Genomic DNA, 25,911 nt, shown 5'->3' on the forward strand with positions numbered 1-25,911 from the left:
TAAAAAAGTTAATATTTTTTCAACAAATTCCTCGTCGATTTTATAAAGCTAAAAAGCAAATGTATGAAATTACAATTCGCTCCAAACGTAAAATAATTTATCTTCCACTTTGTAAAAAGTGTCAATAACAGTAAATTAATGTATCGTAATTAATAGTATAATACTAGAACCTTTTTCCTTCGAGCCAGATCAATTTCACGACAACCTGTTGGCACTATGTTCACCTAAAAGGTTTAGCTGTAAATAATTAAATAGCACCTCGTTAACTAAGCAAATAAAGCGTTTTATAAAAAGAAATAAAGCATTAAAAAATACTTTTAAATAACAGTCGTAAAATTGTAAAACTTTTTGATGAGTTGCCGTAAAACTAGATTACATTTTCACGAGTTTTGATCCAAATCCTAAGCCGATTCACTCTTTATGAGGTCTGTTTTGGCGTATTCAAAAAATCAGTTTAGCCGAAAACATTTAAGTAAAAATGTATTAGCAACTTAATAAAATTATCTCTCATTTTTTGTAATGATCTGCTACTTTTGATGAATGCATTTATATTGTTTCAAGATTGATCGCTATATCGTCAAAAGACCTTCGTTCATTCTCTTTCGATTCAGTTGGTTTCATAATTCCGCCGGGGTGGGTCGTGCGTCCGGTTTAAAAAAACAAATCACAAAAATAAATAAAAATCCTCAAATATCGCGTTTAGTTTTGTGAAAAAGTATCGATTTGAAGTGACGATTGTGTAAACCTGTTGAGTTTAATTGGTGTGTATATATTTTCATGATATTATTCAATTTTATTGTTTTCTTTCGATCAACAAATCTGTGGATGTTTACTTTAGGCAACTTCAAAGGATTTTATTGAAATGTGACTGTAACAAGAATGTTACATGATCGTTTTTGTTACATATATCGCTAACTCCTTTCAACAACGTCATATATCAAAAATCGTCAATTTTCAGTTGTGCATGATTCGAATGCCCAGAAAATGTACTGTATACCAGCAAAGGCAGCATATTTTTGACTTAATATTTACCCGCTACAGAGCAGAAAGTGTAGTTTTTGCATTTTGAAGAAAAGGTATTGTTTAATTATTTTTTTTTAATATACTCAATATTTTTCTAATGGAGAAAAAACATTCAGGTTTTACCTAAAAAGATCTGTTGCACAGTAAAAAGTTCAATTAGTGGCTTGATATTTATCTTTAATACATTTTATTATATTTTAAAACTTTTATTTGAAAAATCAAGTTTTTTGATATATGACGTTGTTAAAGGAGTGAGTGATATCGCAAAATAATGAAGTTATGTGTATGTTTTTCTGTCTGTAGTCACTCGAATTAGTAAACCTTCTAACTCCGTGAGAATTATGGTAGTCCTCGCAAATATAATTACGTTTTCTTCGTCTTTTATACTCAATATGCTTTTAGCATTTACTTTAGACAACTTTAAAGGATTTTATTGAAATGTGACTGTAACAAGAATGTTACATGACCGTTTTTGCTACATACATCGTAAAATAATAGTGTTATGTGTATCTTTTTTTGTCTGTAGTCACTCGAATTAGAAAACCTTCTAACTCCGTGAGAATTATGGTAGTCCTCGCAAATATAATTACGTTTTCTTCGTCTTTTATACTCAATATGCTTTTAGCATTTACTTTAGACAACTTTAAAGGATTGTATTGAAATGTGACTGTAACAAGAATGTTACATGATCGTTTTTGCTACATATATCGTAAAATAATGGAGTTATGTGTATGTTTTTTTTGTCTGTAGTCACTCGAATTAGAAAACCTTCTAACTCCGTGAGAATTATGGTAGTCCTCGCAAATATAATTACGTTTTTTCGTCTTTTATACCTAATATGCTTTTAGCACTTACTTTAGACAACTTAAAAGGATTTCATTGAAATGTGACTGCAACAAGAATGTTACATGATCGTTTTTGCTACATACATCGTAAAATAATGGAGTTATGTGTATGTTTTTTTTGTCTGTAGTCACTCGAATTAGAAAACCTTCTAACTCCGTTGAGAAAAATGGTAGTCCTCGCAAATATAATTACGTTTTCTTCGTCTTTTAGACCCAATATACTTTAAGCATAACCTTGAAAATATCTGAAAAAAGCTGTTTTAAGTGTTTGCAATATTTAATCTGCTTAGTAAATATGTTTTGCATACATTATCTGTACAGAAATGTAAAAAACAAATTAATAATTGAACCTTCTACATGATACTACGTTGTCTATACAATTAGGGTATTAGGGTACCCAGATATTATTGACACGTTCCCAGTTATGGACATCATAGTTTCATGTGTAAATATAATATGAAATTAGGACACTTATTGACGGGCGCCGTGGCGTTGTTGGGTAGACGCTCGACTGCGAAACTGTCGTCGCCGGTTTGCTTCCCGCCATGTGCAAAATATTTTTTTAAATATTTATTTTCAATTGGTCTGGGTATTTGTGATGTATTTTTCATATTTACCTACCCTATCCTTAAGATCCTATCTGCAGACAAGCCTCTAAAAGTAGAGCCTTTGCGGGTTATTTATTTTAATTAATTAATTAATTTTTTAAATCAACTGTTTCTATTGTTATTACTACTACTATAATGCAGAGAGGATGGAACGCCACATTCTTCTGTCCTGACGTACACACCTGGCTTCCTTCACATCAATACATCTAGTCATACATGCCCTCCGATTACGTGACAACAGATTTGAGGTTCTAATTGATCTGGTCCAGGTTTGGGTATGTGAATCGAATGACTGAAAAAAATAACAATAAAACAAATTTATGAGGCGAATTTACTCGGAAATAGGAACAGAGAAAGACCGAGAAAAACTTGGCATAGTATGTCAAATACTTGAAAGCGGTCAGGTCAGGAGTGAGAATAATCAGCGAGTGTATATAAGGAGATGTATAAATGTAGAAGAGGCGAAGAATGTTTGCAAAGATTGAGTCCTGTGGAGTTCTATTCTCTCTGCCTACCTCTGCGGGAAGGTTAGTTATATAAATATTGCGGTGAAAAATCACTAAGATTTATGTATTTTGATCCCCCTAGGAGTTGAACCTGGGATCACCATGACGGTAGCCATATGCGCTAACCTTAGACTTCTATATTCACATCTCAATATACCATGTTTCTTATTTCTTCTCAATGCCTTTTTCTTTTGTCGAGATATCAATTATAATGTTTCTTCTTCCTGGCTCCATCCCAACTTATCGTCTTTGTAGACTGTTGGGGTCAGCTCTCCTCGTCCTCAGGTCGTAGGTCCTTCTATCATATACAACGTCACCTAGGCCATGCCTTCGAATCTTGTTATTTTCCTGCAGCATCCATGAATATTTTGGTCTTCCTCTAGATGTCTTTCGAGGAAGATCCATGGCGATCGCCTGGTTCACAATATGATCAGATTCTCTGCGTCCTATGTCGCTCACTCCTTTCAAAAACGTCAGAAATAAAAAAATCGTCAATTTTGAGTTGTGCATGTTTTCGGAATGCCCAAAAAATGTACTATTTCCCAGAAAAAGAGGCACATTTTTAACTTAATATTTACCCGCTACAGGGCAGAAAATGTTGTTTTTGCATTTTGAAGAAAAAGTATTGTTTAATTATTATTTTTAAATTTACTAAATATTTTTCAAATGGAGAAAAAACCTTCAGGTTTTACCTAAAAAGATCTGTTGCGCAGTAAAAAGTTGAATAAGTGGCTTGATATTTATTTTCAATACATTGTGTTATATTTTTTAAACTTTAAAAACGTTCTCCTGAAAAATCAAGTTTTTTGATTTATGACGTTCTTGAAAGGAGTGAGCGATGTGTCCATACCATCTCAAGTGCCTTTCCTCTACCTTGCTATTGATGCCTGTTACAGCCAGGCTTCCACGAATGCTGTACTCTTTATTTTGTCTCTAAGGGACACTCCAGCTGAGCATCTAAGCATTCGTATTTCAGCAGTTTCTAGTTGCCTAGAGTAGGTGTTATGTTGTTATTATTATCATTGCCCAGATATCAATGATTGACAAATTTAATTGAATTATTTTGGAGTTACTGGTTTTTCTATTTGAAGCGACGATAATGTAATGTCAATATAAATAATGCTAATTTTTTGGTATGTTGATACAGATGTAGACTCACCTATATACTTTATATGCTAGAATGGAAAAATTCTACTTTGAGTAGCCTCACTACGCGTAATATGACTCAATAGTATTTGACAATTCATTTTTATTAATTACATTTTTTAATGCTTTTTCTAATTATATTTTATAAAATGTATATACCATATGAACTTTAGGGGCTTGGATACTTTAACTCAAGGTTTAGAATAAAGTTGAATAGTATTTTAAAATTTAGGTTTTATTTAGTAAATACCACTATTTCTTAAAATCTACTGTAACACGTGTTTCGATGCATTTCGTATCATTTTAAAACACCGTGTGTGTCATACACACATCCCTCACTCCATTTAACAACGTCATATATCGAAAATCAATTCAAAAGTCAATTTTCAGTTGTGTTTTCGGAATGCCAAGAAAATGTACTATATCCCAGCGAAAGCGGCATATTTTTAACTTAATATTTACCCGCTACATTCAGGTTTTACCTACAAAGATCTGTTGCACAGTAAAAAGTTCAATAACTGGCTTGATATTTATTTTTAATACATTTTATTATATTTTTAAAATTTAAAAACGATCTCCTGAAAAATCAAGCTTTTTGATATATTATGACGTTCTTTAAAGGAGTGAGCGATATCTTGTAGGCTCTTGCCAGATATGCTCGTATGTTTCTTTCTTACCCGTTCGTTAAAACTCTTTCTTATAGTTTCATACTCGTATTTTTAATATTCTTAAATGTTATTTACATCGTCATTGATATCTCAACAAAGATGAAGAAATTCATTGAGAAGGGACTAGCTAACCGTCACGTCTTTTGCCCGCAGAGGTAGTCAGAGAGAACAGAACGCAACACACACCACATTGTCTTTGCAAACATACTTCGCCTGTTCCACATTCATGCATCTCCTCGCACATCATCAAACCCTTATCCGCACCCCAATGGTGCATAGGGCACTGCATATAAACGCAGTGTTATCTTGATCGTTAACACATGAAGGAAAGGTGATCAGCCATCCGCTTCAGGTACCAGTCCAGGGTGATATTGAATAAATATTACAGTTAAAAAATCACTTATATTTATTTGACTTATCGCAATGAAATATTTAACTCACTTAACCAGCCAAATTTTCCTCGGTCTTCCTCTACTATCATTTCCAACCACATATAAATAAAGTTATCTACACTAGAAAGCTGTAGCTTTATCGTCCGTATGAAATACCAGCCCCTGTTGATCAAAATTTACCAGTTTAGAATTTGATATTTATGTATAATTATTTAACAAACTGGTTTTGTAAAATGGTTGTCTCGCTTTTGTTGCAATCTCTTTGGATATAAAGATGACCAAACAGGAATTGCGTCATCGCCTCGATACACTGGACCACTTTACTTATACGCCGGAGGGCATATTAACGTATTTTGTTCTACCATATGTGTGTATGCAGATAGTATACTATGCAGTATGATTTATGCTTTAATGTTGTAGAAGCACAGAAGTCCGAATATAACATAGGATCTAAAGACCAAACGAATTGTATTACGTTTTTTTTAGCGTCTAATACCTCGATTTACGGCCTAGATATTTTCCACGAAACATGGCCGCAAAGCGAAAAGCCGTATAAGAAATTACAGTGAAACCTCTATCTATCGTTCCTCGAATAATCGTTTTTCCGGATGTGTCGTTTATTTCGTCTATCCCGACTTAATTTCATACTAAACTAAACCGCATCGATCGTTTCTCTATCACCATTTACCGCATTTATCGTCCGAATTAAGCTGCATATTTGATACATTTTGTCAGTTTTTTTTACATTATTTCCAATTTTCTTACATTCAACGGCAACGTATGGGATATAAACTATCGAAAGCGTGTATAACCGATAGCAGGAGAGGTCAATATTGATGAAAAGGAGCCGCTGCCTGTACCTGAATTTCCAGAAGCGTGCACACTCTTTGAAAGAAAACTTTCTACAACGCACATTCAATAACCGATGCTGAAAAAAATACTATTTGCAAAGCCGAAAATATACTATTGACTTACGAAAATAAAACAGTTAAAAAACAAAAGAATTTTTTGAAATTCTTTTCAGGTTTGTATTTTTTTTAAATAAATACATTTGCATCCGAAACATGTATTCTTCTTAGAATTTTAGCCTACGAATAGTTATGCAGATTGGGAGGACGGTATCTTTACTCGGTCGTATCTATTTGCGTATTGACCTCTTAATCCGGCATTCATTGTTTTCCCGCATTCATAGTTTATTTTAATAGGTCCCTTTAAAACGACAGATAGAGGTTTCACTGTGTACTAATACAAATTCATACAAATTCCATGGGATCGGTTCCAAATTAGTTAAATATGTAACATGGTTTGTCATTCAAAATTAATTTATATTTTTATTTCATTTTTAATGAAAAAAACATACATAACAAGTATTGTACACACATTTGTGCATAAAATAATAACAGATTCCAAAAACAACAATAATCTATGAACAAAAATGAAACAACTTCATGTTACATAAAATATTTGTATGTATACATATATATATTTTTTTTAAATGGCTTTAATCTGAAGACGATGAAGAAATGGTAACCTGCAGATCACTGTCCTCATCATTTTTCGAAAAGAGTGTGCATCGAGATTGCGCTTGCGCAAGATTGGCAGCATGTAGATATATCGATATTATTTTTTTACATCTCATCAAAGATGAAGAAGAATATGTAAGTCTGGCATTTACGGGGCTGACGACCGTCATGGGCTGGTTTAAGTAATCACTTTACACACGTGTAACATTCACCAATTCTACCCATTATTGACAACCACACTACTCAAATTCTTGGAAGTTCTGTATATATGAACCAATTTAGAAACCTTGTTCTTGAATCACTAGAACTTCACTAGAGACATCTATTGGTGAGATTTGGATCTATTTGATTTGGATTTGGATCTATTTGGACACACTCAAAATGTTGTAGATATATCGACATCGAAAATTTTTTTTTTACCGTTATAGCGAAACGTTTTAGGGCGTAAATCAAAAACCTGCCTTAATTGAAGAGGGCCGTTATAGGAGGTATGGATGTACCTAGGTACTTTAACGTTCCGAAATAAAGGTTGTTAAGATATTCCTTTTCGGACGTGTTAATTTTATATTAGCACATGTCGAAACGTTAGTGCTCGTAATATATTATCGTTTCATCGCATATATCGCGAAATTTAACTAAGTGACGACAATATCTAAGTTTATCAGATTTTATGTTCCAAACTGTAAGTTTTCCGGATTTCAAGATTCTAACTTGCAAAATTAAAATATGCTCCGAAATGTAAGTTTACCGATTTTTATGTTTCGAGCTTGCAAAATTCAAGTAGTTCCAAAATGTAACACTCTCCTTAAATTTATGTTTATTTCTCCTTAAACTATGAAATTTTGTATTGATTTTTTTATTATTTTCTATTATTTTTTTGTTTGTAAATAAAAATAATACTTGACACTGCCAGAAACATCCTTTCAGTGGACGACTGCAAAATAAATAATAATAAAAAAATATACTTCAAACATGCAAAATTCAAATAGTTTGAAAATGTAACACTCTCCTTGAATTTAAGTTTCGAGCATGCAACATTTAAATAGTTCCAAAATTAAACACTCTCCTTGAATTTAAGTTTCGAGCATACAAAATTTAAATAGTTCCAAAATGTGAAACTCTTCTTGAATTTAAGTTTCGAACATGCAAAATTCAAATAGTTCCAAAATGTAACACTCTCCTTGAATTTAAGTTTCGAGCATGCAAATTTTAAATAGTTCCAAAATTTAACACTCTCCTTGAATTTAAGTTTCGAGCATGCAACATTTAAATAGTTCCAAAATTAAACACTCTCCTTGAATTTAAGTTTCGAGCATACAAAATTTAAATAGTTCCAAAATGTGAAACTCTTCTTGAATTTAAGTTTCGAACATGCAAAATTCAAATAGTTCCAAAATGTAACACTCTCCTTGAATTTAAGTTTCGAACGTGCGAAATTAAAATAAATTTCAAAATGTAACACTCTCCTTGAATTTAAGTTTCGAGCATGCAACATTTAAATAGTTCCAAAATTAAACACTCTCCTTGAATTTAAGTTTCGAGCATACAAAATTTAAATAGTTCCAAAATGTGAAACTCTTCTTGAATTTAAGTTTCGAACATGCAAAATTCAAATAGTTCCAAAATGTAACACTCTCCTCGAATTTAAGTTTCGAAAATGCAAATTTTAAATAGTTCCAAAATGTAACGCTCTCCTCAAATTTAAGTTACGCACATGCAATATCCAAATAGGCACTAAAATGAATATTAAATGAAAATGGATAGATATTACCGCAAAGTGACTGCCAAATCAATTAATGAAATTATATTTGCTGTGTAAAGGTAATAAAAAATATTTTATCTGAAAATTCAGCGTATATCATTGCATGTTTTACCAAGTAATTTTTATTGCATCTTAATGGTTTTATGAGAAATAAAAATAGTAAAAAAATACGTCGGGGTGTGTTTATTGCGGCTTCAAGGAATTTCCGTTTTGCTAATATACTACAATATATAATCTATCTACCTACCTCTCTTCCTACATTCATCTTCATAAAATTACGGGTCCATAGTAAAAAATGTAAATACACTACTGGCCACATATAAAGCACCATTTTCATATTATAATTCGGAATTTCACATAATCATTTTTTTTAAATAACGATAGAACACAGCGTCGATGAGATCATCTGATCTGGTTGAAGACTAGATTTTGTCAGTATTAAATTTTATATTGAATCTTTTTTGATGATGTATGCTTTTTATTGATGATATATGTAGGAGTGCCAAAACATTGGGTAGTGTAGTTGTCAATCATGGGTGGTATTGCGAATATTGCACGTGTGAAAAGTGATCACTTACCCAGCCTATGACAAGTAATAAGCCCTGTAAACACTCACTATGACAAGTAATAAGCCCTGTAAACACTCAGACTTTCATATTCATCTATGTAGAAATGTCATAACACAGATTTGTGAACAAGTATTTGAACGCACTCAATATGTTGTAAATACATCAAAATTCATGTATGCATTTCGATAATACTTTGTTGAAACATATATATATTTATATATATATATATATATATATATATATATATATATATATATATATATATATATATATATATATATATATATATATATATATATATATATATATATATATATATATATATATATTTATATATATATATATAAATATATATATATATATATATATATATATATATATATATTATATATATATATATATATATATGTATATACATATATATATATATATATATATATATATATATATATATATATATATATATATATATATATATATATATATATATATATATATATATATATATATATATACATATAAATATAAATATATCTATATTTATGTAGCTACATATATTACATAAAACATATCGCTTCTTTCAAGAACGTCATAAATAAAAAATCGTAAATTTTCAGTTGTGCATGTTTTTGGAAAGCCCAGAAAATGTACTATATCCCAGCAAAAGAGGCACATTTTAAACTTAATATTTTCCCGCTACAGGTCAGAAAGTGTTGTTTTTTGCATTTTGAAGAAAAGGTATTGTTTTATTATTTTTTTTAAATAAATTAAATATTTTTCAAATGGAGAAAAAACCTTCAGGTTTTACCTAAAAAGATCTGTTGCACATTAAAAAGTTCAATAATTTGCTTGATATTTATTTTTAATACATTGTATTATATTTTTAAACTTTAAAAACGTTCTCATGAAAAATCAGTTTTTTTATTTATGGCGTTCTTGAAAGGAATGAGCGATATATGTCATAAGTTATTCCATACACACATACACACACATACACACATAGACACACATACACACACGTATACTTGAACGTTTCACTTTTTCGTCTGATTCACTTGCCTTGCCGTGCCATTTTTTTTAAAATATTTTTCAAAAGAGTCCTGAACATTTGGGCGTTGGTGTAGTTTAAATACAGTAAGCCGTGTATAGTGAAGTCGATGGTCGCTATCCATCACACCGTATTGCTGATATTAGTATACCTGATGGAACAGAACATCATTTAATTATGCTTGAGAGATACCTCCAGCGCCCACATTATCAAGAAAAAATCCCGCAACCTAACTTATCCTTGAAATTCTACCCGTTCAAATATGTGACTTGACTCCTAACCTCTTTTAAATCAACAATTTATGACTATGTATCTATATTTTATCTGCATTTAAAAAGAACATCTCGAAAAAATGCGATCGTACGAATTTTGGTGAAACTGCTAAAATGGTTTTGTACTCAAAGAAGCACAGGATTTTCCAAATTTTATAGGAAAACTGCATTGACAGAAAAATATGGCATGTCGCTCACTCCTTTCAAGAACGTCATAAATCAAAAAACTTGATTTTTCAGGAGAACGTTTTTTAAGTTAAAAAATATAGTACAATGTATTAAAAATAAATATCAAGCAACTTACTGAACTTTTTACTATGCAACAGATCTTTTTAAGTAAAACCTGAAGGTTTTTCTCCATTTGAAAAATATTTAGTTTATATAAAAAAATTATTAAACAATACCTTTTCTTCAAAATGCAAAAACAACACTTACTGCCCTGTAACGGGTAAATATTAAGTTAAAATTATGCCGCTTTTGCTGGGATATAGTACATTTTCTGGGCATTTCGAAAATATGCACAACTGAAAATTGACGATTTTTTTATTTATGACGTCCTTGAAAGGAGTGAGCGATGTGTGTAATGGGTGAATTGTTTGAATTTTGTTTCAATTGCAACATATTGTGTTATGTGACCATTCCAGATAACGAACTTCGTGTGATAGGTATGTTTATTTAAAAAAATACCTTTTCTCGGATTTGACGAGTAACGGTTATAACGAGCAAATTCATTAACGATTTATTATTATTTATTCAAACAAACACTGTCATATTCACCCTACGGATGATATATCAATATTAAAGGTGTCTCAACTTGAGATGAAACATCTATTGTTTATATAGGCTGCTTTAAGTGATCATTTTTTACGTGTAAAATTAACCGTTCTTGGTTCTCAAATCATCTTGGAAACAAAGCACCTTAATTGTGACATATCGCTCACTCCTTTCAAGAACGTCATAAATCAAAAAACTTGATTTTTCAGGAGAACGTTTTTAAAGTTTATAAATATAATACAATGTATTAAAAATAAATATCAAGCCACTTACTGAACTTTTTACTGTGCAACAGATCTTTTTAAGTAAAACCTGAAGGTATTTTCTCCATTTGAAAAATATTTTGTTTATTTTAAAAAATACTTAAACAACACCTTTTTTTCAAAATGCAAAAACAACACTTTCTGCCCTGTAGCGGGTAAATATTAAGTTAAAAATATGCCTCTTTTGCTGGAATGTAGTACTTTTTCTGTGCATTCTGAAAACATGTACAACTGAAAACTCACGATTTTTTATTTATGACGTTCTTGAAAGGAGTGAGCGATATGTGAATATACATTGAAAATTGAGTACAATAAATAATCGTCTATAAAGTCATCCTTGGACCAGCCTATGACAGGTTATAAGCCCTTTAAATACCCAGATTTAGACATTTTTCTTTATCTTTGTTGATATAAAAAAATATTAATGTAATTAGTGGAGACAAACTCATATTTCGTGAGCAAAGTTTTTGAAACATTAAATAAAATATTGATTGTATTTTTTTCTTTCTTTTTCAGTTCAAGCCGGGACAAGTGATACGAATCTTTGTTGAGTGTTTTCAATTGTTGTGATTTCTAAATTTATTAAAATACTTTAGTGAGTAAAAAATTGTTTTGAAAAATCTAAAGGTAAGATTTAAAGAATCTTTTTAGATTAAGATTCATATGTTTTTATTATTTATTTGTCCGCCTCCGTGGTGTAATGGTCAGCGTGTTTAGCTACCGTGCTGGAGGTCCCGGGTTCGATTCCCAGGGGGGGGGTGAAAATAAATATTAGTGATTTAACACTGTAATATTTATTTAATATTACCCTGGACTGGTTCCTGAAGCGCAAGAGTGATCACCCTGCCTTCATGTTGGTAATGATCAAGATAACACTGCGTTCATTTGATGCAGTGCCCTATGCACCATTAGGTGCGGATAAGGGTTACAAGTAAAATTTTTTTTGTTTAATTTTTTTTTTTTTAAGTTAGCTTAGCTTATATTACAAGTAATATAAACTATTATTTACACTTAATTTACATAATCTAAATATATATTTACATCTTCTTACAGCAAACAAAACATTTATTTTTAAATTCTTTCAGACTCTTTTCATTCTTCATAGATTCAGGCATCTCATCATATATTTTTAAACCCTTATACATCAAACAATTTTGCGACTCAGTTTTTTCAACAATGGCAGTCTTATTTTATCCTTATTTCTAGTAATATGTTCATGACAATTTTTGTTTTAAACTATTTATTTATATGTATAACAAAAATCAATAAAACATAGATTGATAACGATATACAGAATATAGAGAAGGAGACTGAATGCCGGGAACAGAGTGAATGGTGCGTTAAAATCAGTTAATAATTTAAATAAAAACTTAAAAGCAGAAGCTAAGTGAAGTATGTAGTTCATGTCGTAGTCCATGTAGGTTGGTATAAGTGGTATAACCCTTATCCGCACCCCAATGGTGCATAGGGCACTGCGTCATATAAACGCAGTGTTATCTTGATCGTTTACACATGAAGGAAAGGTGATCAGCCCTCCGCTTTAGGTACCAGTCCAGGGTAATATTGAATAAATATGACAGTGAAAAAATCACTTATATTTATTTTACCCCCCTTGGGAATCGAACCCGGGACCTTCAGAACGGTAGCCAAGCGTGCTGACCATTACACTACGTAGTGTAATGGTCAGCACGCTCGGCTACCGTTCTGGAGGTCCCGGGTTCGATTCCCAAGGGGGGTAAAAATAAATATAAGTGATTTTTTCACTGTAATATTTATTCAATATTACCATGGACTGGTACCTGAAGCGGAGGGCTGATCACCTTTCCTTCATGTGTAAAACGATCATGATGTGTAAAACGATAACACTGCGTTTATAAGACACAGTGGCCTATGCACCATTGGGGTGCGGATAAGGGTTTTATTATTATTATTAAAACAAAGTTGTTTTATTTTATAAAGTTTATAAAATGTGCTACAAAGTATCTGCGAAAAACATGCTAGAAATGGCCTAAATTAGTCTTTTCTTTTCTTGTGTGTTTTAAAACATCTTTATTGAGAATTATCTCAATTTCATCCCATGCCATTTTGAGCATCCTTCTATGGCACCTATTTGAACGGTTCAATCTCTTATAACTATAAACTCAAAACATCTGTTTATATTTCAATTTATCTAATGAATTCATTGTGTTCCACGTTTTAAGTGCTGACTGGACAATAATAATAAAAATAGTACAATACGGTAGGCGGTTCGCTCAGCTAATCGAATTATTGAAAAAAACGGTCAAATCATCGTCTGAGACGGATGTTTTGCATGTGTTGTATACATATAATACGCATATAGTGCTAATAATAATCTTTATAATACATGAAGGAGTATGGATACTACCCATTGCAGCATCCATCACTCTTCCTTTTAGGTATGCTTGGTATCGCAAGTTTGAGGGTCAGAAGAAAAATTGCTTTGCTCATGATGTAATTCAAGCTTCTAAACTGATTAGTTTATAATCCTGATATATTAGAGCCAGGCAACACAGATTACAGACCATTTGTTCTTCCCGAGTCAGAACCAATTTGCTATCGGTATTGCCTTTAAGGAGAATGATTGGTCTGCTGAACAGCCTACCAAGAAAGGCGGATCTGTTTTCATCTCAGCACCTATAGATTTAGGCAATTCTTCTCGGACTATATCATGATGTTATTATCATATGACTCCTTTAAAAACTTGTATTGTAAAATACTACGCGGACAGTGGTTTAAATAGTGAAGGATATTGGTAACATAATTCAAGCTAGGACACAAAATGCCGAACCCTCTTCTAGTGGAACGGAAGGTCTGCTGATGACAGTCAACAGTCCGCCTTCTCCTGAGGAGTGCAACGTGGTTTCCTCCCAGCAATGAGCAAATGCTGACAAGTTCCATATTGGCCCACACTAGATTATCCCTACTGTTCCCAACACAGATTCAAATAAAAATATATTTATTTAGAAAGAAAAACCAAAAATCCGCTTAATGATCTATAAATCTTATTTTTCTCATCTCACCAATAGATTTCTCTAGTGAAGTTCTAGTGATTCAAGAATAATGTTTCAAAATTGGTTCATATAAAGAACTTCCAAGAATTTGAGTAGTGTGGTTGTTAATAATGGGTAGAATTGGTGAATGTTACACGTGTGTAAAGTGATGACTTGAACCAGCGTATGACGGTCGTCAGACTTCCATATTCGTCTTCATCTTTGACGAGATGTCAAAAAATAATATCTATAAATCTTGTATATAATAAGCCATGTAATTAATAAATGCAATTCCCATCTAAAAAAACAGACAAAGGGGGAAAAATGATAAATGGTTCATGTGTCAAAAACGTTTGAGAAATCATGCCCTGAACACTGTCCACCAAGAAGTGCCATGTGCTCCGTAAGCAGATCACATCGACAACCTTCGGCTCGTCGCTCGACAGCCCTCCTCCATGTCCCAATCGATTTCTCGTGATTCTTCGTCCACTCTTGTCTCGGACACTTCCTTGGCTCCGTCTCTATTTGGCCACGAGTCTCTAGCGACAGGTTTGGCCGCCTCCTCGGCGTGACGTCACTCCGCGCTCAGCCGGTCCTCGCGCAACGCCATTTTTGCAACACTCCCACCGGGTCGCCCACGCGCCGCCTCGCCCACGCTGCTCTGTGCTCCGTATTGCGATCTGGAGTAGTGATGGGTAATTAGCGGGCCGTGGACCACATCCGGCCCGGAGAGATTCCTCCGCGCTCCTGCGGATAGCTTTAAAACAACTCGACGCAAGAACTAATTGATTTGGGAGTCACTTGGTGTTGGATTTTATATCCGGGAATGTTCATAAGGAACTCTCGCGAGAGCTGGTATGATCATCTTCGTGAGCCCTCTTTCCTCCACTGCTAGATATAGATCTCTTCCCCTTCTTTCCATTTCCAGTCGGGTTCTACCCCCCACAGCGACTATGTCGTCGGACCATCTCTTTTGAGGTCTTCCGACGCCTCTTTTATTCTCCGATATGGTCAGAAACGTGAATGTGCTCCAAAGAGCAAGAGCAGGGAGACAGTTTCTGACTGATATCAAGGTCCGGCAGGTGTCCTATCTGGGGCATGTGCTGAGAGGAGACAAGTACGAGCTATTGCACCTAGTGGAGGGTCCACGAGGTGTGGGCAGGAGGCAGATCTCCTGGCTCCGGAATATACGAGATTGGACGGGGATCGGAATTGCCCTTGACAAAGACCAACTAAATTGAACTTCGAGCCCACTTTTCAAAATTTTATTTTTGTACAAATCGCTCACTCCTTTCAAGAACGTCATAAATCAAAAAACTTGATTTTTCAGGAGAACATTTTTAAAGTTAAGAAATATAAAACAATGTATTGAAAATAAATATCAAGCCACTTATTGAACTTTTTACTGTGCAACAGATCTTTTTAGGTAAAACCTGAATGTTTGTTTCTCCATTTGAAAAATATTTAGTATATTTAAAAAATAATTAACCAATACCTTTTCTTCAAAATACAAAAACAACACTTTCTGCCCTGTAGCGGGTAAATATTAAGTTAAAAATATGCCCTTTTGCTGGGATACAGTACATTTTCTGTGCATTCCGAAAACATGCACAACTGAAAATTGACGATTTTTGCTATATGACGTTCTTGAAAGGAGTGATCGAAATGTCAAACAGTAACAATTTTATTTTAATGACCCGATGATGGAATGATTATTCCATCACCGGTAGTCACGGATAAGTGTTTATAAAAGTGGTATTACACAAAGTGAACGATGAATGATAAGGAGAGTGTTATATTACCATACCACAATGTTAACAATGCTTTTAATATACGAAATATAACTAAATATATGATTAAAGAAAACACTTGTTTTGTACCACTTGAGTTTTATTAAAGACTACATGTTTCAGAAGTTAAACTTTCATCATTCAGTTACTATACAGACCTGAATGATGGAAGTTTAACTTCTGAAACATGTAGTCTTTAATAAAACTCAAGTGGTATAAAACAAGTGTTTTCATTAATCATTGTAACTAAATAGGCATTGAACCTTTCTGGGTGAATAGTTGACGACCCCTGCTGCAAATTTTGAGGACCATAATATAATCATAGCATCAACTCTCACGGAGAAATCGCATATTTTAATTTAATTGTTGAAAATTCAATATGTGTAACAATACTTTATTTATTTATTTTTCATAGTACTCATAATTAAAATTTACAATACAGTGCCCTCACTGAGTTTTCCCGTATCAAGGCCGCATTTTACAATACTTATTTATAAAATTATTTGAAAGAAAATTGTTTATGATATGCAATTAAATACGACATGGCCGAATGACGCGATCTAATTCAGATCTATCCGTTTCCACTATCCATTTATTACTTTTGACATCTCATCAAAGATGAAGAAGAATATGGAAGTCTGGGCATTTACGGGGCTGACGACCGTCATAGGCTGGTTTAAGTGATCACTTTACACAAGTGTTACATTCACCAATTCTACCCATTATTGACAAAAACGCTACTCAAATTCTTGGGGTTCTATATACCGCTTACTCCTTTCAAGAACGTCATAAATCAAAAAACTTGATTTTTCAGGAGAACGTTTTTAAAGTTTCAAAATATAATACAATATTTTAAAAATAAATATCAAGCCACTTATTGAAGTTTTTACTGTGTAATAGATCTTTTAGGTAAAACCTGAAGGTTTTTTTCCATTTGAAAAATATTTAGTATATTTGAAGAAATAATTACACAATACCCTTTCTTTAAAATGCAAAAATAACACTTTCTGCCCTGTAGCGGGTAAATATTAAGTTTAAAATATGCCTTTTTTGCTGGGATACAGTACATTTTCTGGGCATTCCGAAAACATGCACAACTGAAAATTGACGATTTTTGATTTATGACGTTCTTGAAAGGAGTGAGCGATATATGAACCAATTTCGAAACATTGTTCTTGAATCACTAGAACTTCACTAGAGACATCTATTGGTGAGATGAAAAGGAGCTTTTTACTAAGCAGAAACTCTTATATTAGTATGTGAGGTCTGAATCCTGGATTATAATCACATACATGAGAAACGCCAGAAAATTTCATTTTAATTTTTATTATTTTAGCTTATAATTTGACCAGTTTATTCATTTACAACACTCAAAATGTTGTATATCCATTTATTAATAGTTCTTTTATGATTAGTTTATTTATTTAATGACTTTATGGTTAATCGAAGCAGGTTGTACAACTTTATTGCATAATAATCAAAGATCTTTTGACCAAAAGAGGTATGGATTTGTTCGATGTGTTTCTGTTTTTTGCGATCTTGTGTAGTTCTTTGTGCGTTTCCAGGCAGTGTTGATAGGCTTTTGTCACGATGTTGGATTATTGGCTAATAAATTAACATGAAAAATCACAAGACTATTAATAAAATTCTTATTGAAATCTGTAGGGAACTAAGGGAGACATGAAGGTTTAAACTTTAGATATTTTAATAAAACTAAAAACGTGCGTTCGCATACGTCATCAAATTTCCGTCATCGAACGTTTTATGACGTCATATCGTTTTATTATCCATTTATTACTTTTGACATCTCATCAAAGATGAAGAAGAATATGGAAGTCTGGGCATTTACGGGGCTGACGACCGTCATAGGCTGGTTTAAGTGATCACTTTACACAAGTGTTACATTCACCAATTCTACCCATTATTGACAAAAACGCTACTCAAATTCTTGGGGTTCTATATACCGCTTACTCCTTTCAAGAACGTCATAAATCAAAAAACTTGATTTTTCAGGAGAACGTTTTTAAAGTTTCAAAATATAATACAATATTTTAAAAATAAATATCAAGCCACTTATTGAAGTTTTTACTGTGTAATAGATCTTTTAGGTAAAACCTGAAGGTTTTTTTCCATTTGAAAAATATTTAGTATATTTGAAGAAATAATTACACAATACCCTTTCTTTAAAATGCAAAAATAACACTTTCTGCCCTGTAGCGGGTAAATATTAAGTTTAAAATATGCCTTTTTTGCTGGGATACAGTACATTTTCTGGGCATTCCGAAAACATGCACAACTGAAAATTGACGATTTTTGATTTATGACGTTCTTGAAAGGAGTGAGCGATATATGAACCAATTTCGAAACATTGTTCTTGAATCACTAGAACTTCACTAGAGACATCTATTGGTGAGATGAAAAGGAGCTTTTTACTAAGCAGAAACTCTTATATTAGTATGTGAGGTCTGAATCCTGGATTATAATCACATACATGAGAAACGCCAGAAAATTTCATTTTAATTTTTATTATTTTAGCTTATAATTTGACCAGTTTATTCATTTACAACACTCAAAATGTTGTATATCCATTTATTAATAGTTCTTTTATGATTAGTTTATTTATTTAATGACTTTATGGTTAATCGAAGCAGGTTGTACAACTTTATTGCATAATAATCAAAGATCTTTTGACCAAAAGAGGTATGGATTTGTTCGATGTGTTTCTGTTTTTTGCGATCTTGTGTAGTTCTTTGTGCGTTTCCAGGCAGTGTTGATAGGCTTTTGTCACGATGTTGGATTATTGGCTAATAAATTAACATGAAAAATCACAAGACTATTAATAAAATTCTTATTGAAATCTGTAGGGAACTAAGGGAGACATGAAGGTTTAAACTTTAGATATTTTAATAAAACTAAAAACGTGCGTTCGCATACGTCATCAAATTTCCGTCATCGAACGTTTTATGACGTCATATCGTTTTATTGTCTATGGTTTATAGAGCTGTAATAGTAGTAGTGAGGATTGTTTGTTTTCCACTACACTATCATTTGTGTTATACAATATGAGGGGAGGGGGGGGGGGTGGGAGGGTGGACCATAGACATCAACAAATAGAGCCGCCAATAATTTACCTATAACACCAACATTAAAATTACTCCATCGTTTTTGTGACGTCATTCAGTGCCAACTTACGAAAATAACGTTTTTTCGAAGGGGAATTTTCCAATAGAAAATGATGAATGAAAATATTAATTATATCGGCTGTTATAAACACTTGACGAGTCTAATACAATCCTTTATAGGTTGAGTATGTTAAATTAGTTATTCCTCCCGTCTGACAAAAATCCATTATCAGTTTACATGTCGCATATTAAGTTTTTGTCTATTTAGATACCTAAATATTGTATGTTGTTTAATTTTGTAATATTTTAATATACTATATAAAATATAATATACAAAGGACCTCTGTAGCCTTCAATAGCATGGAATGCCTTTCGCTTCTAATAATTGATTTGGCTAACTGCACTCAGCTAAGTGTTATAAAACAGATATAATTTCCGTTTTCAATTCAAATTATAAACAATATTTATTTATTTATTTTTTAAAACATATAACATACACAAGTTATATATAATATTCCCGATGAGTACTTTCTCTTTCTCATTTTGGGACATGGGATTAGGGTTAACAAGACTGGAACACAAATAATAAAGTTACAAAAAGATATATTTTTTTGAATAACCGAAACCAATACATGGCAAAATATAAAAACGATAAACAGGGATAATAAATAGGCATAAGAAGCATATTTAAAAGAAACAATGAGAAAAACATAAGGTATCTAAACATAATATTTTTTTTTTTTTTTTTTTTTTTTTATTTATTTCTTAAGTTAGCTTATATTAAAACTAATATAAACTATTATATACATTTACATCATCTTTATATATTTACATTTCCTTACAGTAACTTAGACATTTATTTTTAAATTCTTTCAGACACTTTTCATTCTTCATACATTCAGGCATCTCATCATACATTTTTAAACCCTTATACATCAAGCAATTTTGCGACTCAGCTCTTTTCAATAATGGTAGTCTTATTTTATCCTTTTGTCTAGTAGCATATTCATGACAATTTTTGTTTAAGACAACTTTATCCTTAAAATATTTTGAGGCCCTCAATTTATTCAAAGAATATCTTCAAGGAAGAAAACAAGTAACTAAAATAGAAAACAAAATATCTGAACCTTTGGAGAATAATTTAGGAGTTCCCCAAGGATCAGTTCTAGGACCAATTTTATTTATAATATATATAAACGACATCACTAATATAATAAAACACTGCAAACTACAATTATTTGCCGATGATACATTAATATATATAGCGGGAGAAAATTATACAGAGACCATACAAAAATTAAACGAGGACTTAAACAGAATATCCGAGTGGCTCAAAATTAATAAACTTAAGCTTAATGTTGGGAAAACAAAATACATGGAGTTAGGAAGAAGAAAGCCAAACCCAAGGATGAATATATATATTGATAATGAAACCATAGAAAAGGTTGATGAAATGAAATATTTGGGCATAATACTAGATTCAAAATTGACATTAAATGCAAATTTTGAACACGTTAATAAAAAAATATCAAAAAAAATATTTTTCCTTAGTAGATTAAGGAATAAATTAAATAAAGATACTGCAGAACTAATTTACAAAACAATCATTCTTCCACATATAGATTACTGCTCAACAGTGTTATTTTTAGCAAACGAAGGAAATCTAAATAAACTAGAAATTGCACAAAATAGGGCGATGAGAATAGTTCTTGGGAAGAATAAATATAGCAATGTAAAAGGAATGAGAGATGAACTAAAATGGTTATCTGTAAGAAGAAGACTTAAATTTAATATGTTGATATTTGTACATAAATTTTTTCACGATAAGTTGCAAAAATATTTTAAGGATAATATATCTTTGCATTCCTTCCTTATTTCACTATTCGAACATATATATATATATATATATATATATATATATATATATATATATATATATATATATATGTATATATATATATATATATATATATATATATATATATATATATATATATATATATATATATACATATATATATATATATATATATATATATATATATATATATACATATATATATATATATATATATATATATATATATATATATATATATATATATATATATATATATATATGTATATATATATATATGTGTATATATATATATTTCATTTCTTGACAATAACAAGTGCTTGCGCAGCGTTCGGTCAGTGTTTTTGCACGCACGCTGTTTCTTATTTTGCAAGTTTCTCAACACACTCCATAGTCCTTTAGTCCGATAGTGGCCAGATCGGGCAGGTACCTACCGCGGTCCAGTTACGGGCATGTCAGCGCAGGTCTGGCAACACTCTCCGCGGCCGTCGTGAGAGAGTGGTGGCCACACCGGTAGCCGCTCGGAGAAGGTCGACTGGCAACACCATGATCTGCGGCACGATTCCTAATTCAAGTTTGAATTTGGATTTGAAAAAAATGGGATAGATATTTTTGTTCTCACGATATATATTACACATATCGCTTACTCCTTTCAACAACGTCGTACATCAAAAAACTTGATTTTTCAGGAGATCGTTTTTAAAGTTTAAAAATATAATCAAAGTATTAAAAATAAATATCAATGCACTTATTGAACTTTTTACTGTGCAACAGATCTTTTTAGTTAAAACCTGAATGTTTTTTCTCCGTTTGAAAAATATTTAGTATATTCAAAAAGTAATTAAACAATACATTTTCTTCAAAATGCGACAACAACACTTTCTGCCCTGTAGCGGGTAAATATTAAGTTAAAATTTAAAAAAATATATATTTTTTCGGGAATTGTACAGCTTTACATTTAGTAAAAGTATATAACAAAAAATAGTTACATTCATAAAAAAAGAAAGCCAATTACACATGCTGCTTTTGCTGGGATATGGTACATTTTCTGGGTGCATTCCGAAAACCTGCTCAACTGAAAATTTACGATTTTTGATAAATGACGTTGTTGAAAGGAGCGAGCGATATATCGTATCTCAATTTTATACTTCATAATAAAAATATAGAATTAATAAAATTTTCTACTTATTGTCTTTTTCTACTTACAACCCGCGGATATATTTGCGACTTATACGAGGACATAGGCTGCTCGACATATGAGCTGAAGAAGGTTTCGGGAAATAGACTAGAATGGTGAAGGAGATGTCATTTGTCGCTGTAGACCAATCCACAAGATTGAAACAAAAGAAAAAGCATGTTGAGTGTGTCCAAATACTTATTCACAAATCAGGATAATATCCACTCAGGACTTATTTTTTACATAACTTATTGTAGATAATCCAGATTTGCGAACAAGTACTTGGATACCCTCAAAATGTTGTAAATAAATAACTGGTCAAATGACATGCTAAAATAATTGTTTCTCATGTATGTTAATATAATCCAGGATTCGGACCTCACATACAAAAGCTCAGCTTAATAAAAGCTTTCCTCATCCCACCGTAGAGGACTATTTAGAACTCGGGCATACTGTGTTACGATTTTGATCAATGTATCTAGAAGTTAGATGTATGATAGATGTTCGAATAGTGAAATAAGGAAGGAATGCAAAGCTGAGATAAGCATTATCGATAAAATTAAGAAAGGTGTGTTGAGATGGTTTGGACATGTAGAACGAATGAGTGAGGAAAGAACGGTAAAACAAATTTATGAGGCAAATGTAGTCGGTTAAAGGAGCAGAGGAAAGCCGAGAAAAACATGGCACGATCAGGTATGCCAAATACTTGAAAGTGGTCAGGTTAGGAATCGTAATAATCAGCAAGATCGGAGGAAATGCATGAACGTGGAAGAGGCGAAGAATGTTTGCAAAGACAGAGTGGTGTGGCGTTCTATTTCTCTCTGCCTACCCCTGCGGAGAAGTGTCGTGATGGTGAGTTAGTTAGTTAGAAAGTTATCTAGAAGTTTCAAAAAATTGGGTAGTGTGGTTGTCAATCATGGATAGAACTGGTGAATGTTACACGTGTGTAAAGTGATCACTTAACCAAGCTTATGTCGGTCGTAATCCATGTAATGCCCAGATTCCCATATTCTTCTTCATCTATGTTGAAATGTCGAAAAAAATCGACTTATTTGGATCTTGTGGTTCTGTGAACGTTTCCATAAAGTAATAATAATAAAATAAAACCCTTATCCGCACCCCAATGGTGCATAGGGCACTGCTTCATATAAAACGCAGTGTTATCTTCATCATTTACACATGAAGGAAAGGTGATCAGCCCTCCGCTTCAGGTACCAATCCAGGGTAGTATTGAATAAATATTACAGTGAAAAAATCACTTATTTTTATTTGACCCCCCCTGGGAATCGAACCCGGGACCTCCAGAACGGTAGCCGAGCTTGCTGACCATTACACTACGGAGGCGGACAAAATAAAGCACAGTAAAGTACAATGTAAAATTGTCAAAAAAGGTAAAAATTATAGTAAGATGACAACTCGGCTGTCCAAACTTAAAACACAGTAAGGGACATTTTTTTGTAGTACGTTTTTTTTTGCATTTTTGGACTAAGTAGAATCTACTTAGTCCAAAAACGCAAAAAAAACCTACTACAAAAAATGTCCCTTACTGTGTTTTGAGTTTGGACAGCCGAACTTCAATCTAATAAAAGGGTTGAACCTACATTTAAAAACGTGCCTTCTACAGCACAAGTGTTCAAGTAAGCCCATATACAGAACTGTCCGAGTATTTATTACTTAAAAGGATATACATTTAATTACTTTAAATATTTGCTTCTCTTTATGTAAGCGTGACGCAAAGTGCATACATACAATTCCATTTTAACTATACTTACTTCAAACTGGGTCAAATTCGTTATCCAACCAACTATGATGATTTTTCTTATTTTATTTGATACCTTCATCTTATAAACTAATCTTCTATCGTACAATGTCTCAAATACCACTTAAAGACTACGATAACTAATAAAACAAAATGGAAATAATAAAATATCAGGCAGATCTTGAACACTTGCAATGGGTCAGTTCAGGAGTCGGTATAATTGGCGTATATGTTTGAGAAGATTTATATTTATACATCTTCTCAAACGTAACGATGTATATGTGGAAGAGGCGAAGATTGTGATGCAAAGACAGATTGGTGTGGCGTTCTATCCTCTCTGCCTAACCCTGCGGGGAAGCGGCGTGATGTTTAGTTAGTTAAAAAATAAAAATAGAAAAATTATAAAGAGAGATCTCATAGAAGCCGTAGCTGAATTGGCAGTACCCATGGAGTTCTGGTAGATACCGGCTTAAAATATGGAAGTGAAGCATGGAGTTGGCAAAAGAAGGACGAATGCAGTCGAAATACGATCTCTCAGTGCGGCAAAACTATGTTTTAAGGATGAAACAAGGAAAGAATAAGCAAGGCTAAGATTAGCATTATCGATAAAATTAAGATAGGCGTGATGAGATGGTTTGGACATGTGGAACGAATTAGTAAAAAAAAATTATGAGGCATATCGCTCACTCTTTTCAACAACGTCATATGTCAAAAAATTTGATTTTTCAGGAGATCGTTTTTAAAGTTTGAAAATAAAATTTATTACAAATAAATATAAAGCCACCTGTTGAACTTTTCACTGTGCAACAGATCTTTTTAGGTAAAACCTGAAGGTTTTTTCTCCATTTGAAAAATATTAAGTATATTTAAAAAAATATTAAAACAATACCCTTTCTTCAAAATGCAAGAACAACACTTTCTGCCCTGTAGCGGGTAAATACTAAGTTAAAAATATGCCGCTTTTGCTGGGATAAAGTACATTATCTGGGCATTCCGAAAACATGCACAACTGAAAATTGACTTTTTTTGATTTATGACGTTCTTGAAAGGAGTGTGCGAAATATCTTTCTATTAAGTATTTCCGGCCTAATAAGTGATCACTTTATACACTCGTGTAACGTTCACTATTCTGCCCATTAATAAACATCCATATTGCTGTGATTTTTAGAACTTGTGTATAATTGAACTCCTAAATGGAGATAATAAATAAATAATAAAATCCTTATCCGCACCCCAATGGTGCATAGGGCACTGCGTCATATAAACGCAGTGTTATCTTGATTATTACTTGATTCTTGACATTATCTGGGCATTCCGAAAATATGCACAACTGAAAATTGACGATTTTCGATATATGGCGTTGTTGAAAGAAGTTGGCGATATTCAATAATATTCTAATGTTCATTTTGATATAAATAATAACGCTCTAATACGGAATTATAAATACGCCAACCGTTTTTTGTTCTGAAACTTGAATCTAATACCAAGTATTTGTTCGGATTGGACCGAATGGTCTTTCCGTGGTGGATTTTCGGTGCCTTATTGACAGTTGAGAGAATTGCGAAGTCGCCACAAGGTCGGCATCGAGTCAGTCTTTTGGCAGGTGGACATTTGACATTCACCAAATAAAAAGTTTATCCGCAGACTCGTTCGCGCATATCGCTCACTCCTTTCAAGAACGTCTTAAATCAAAAAACGTCAATTTTCCGTTGTGCATGTTTTCGGAATGCCCAGAAAATATACTATATCCCATCAAAAGAGTCATTTTTCAACTTCATATTTACCCGCTACAGGG

General features: G+C 32.4%; 1 protein-coding gene across 1 annotated transcript in view; it reads left to right on the forward strand.

The window, feature by feature from the left end:
* Positions 1 to 609: 609 nt before the first annotated feature.
* Positions 610 to 25,911, forward strand: part of LOC148303765 (uncharacterized) — a 107,240-nt gene continuing 81,938 nt past the window's right edge. The window contains exons 1-2 of the mRNA XM_088269381.1: positions 610 to 761; positions 11,916 to 12,026. The gene's annotated coding sequence lies outside the window, so the exon portion shown is untranslated. The remainder of the gene's footprint in view (positions 762 to 11,915; positions 12,027 to 25,911) is intronic.

This window comes from Brachycentrus maculatus, unplaced genomic scaffold (assembly GCF_059751285.1).
Source record: "Brachycentrus maculatus isolate JH-2025_06_01 unplaced genomic scaffold, ASM5975128v1 h1tg000349l, whole genome shotgun sequence".
NCBI lineage: Eukaryota > Metazoa > Arthropoda > Insecta > Trichoptera > Brachycentridae > Brachycentrus > Brachycentrus maculatus.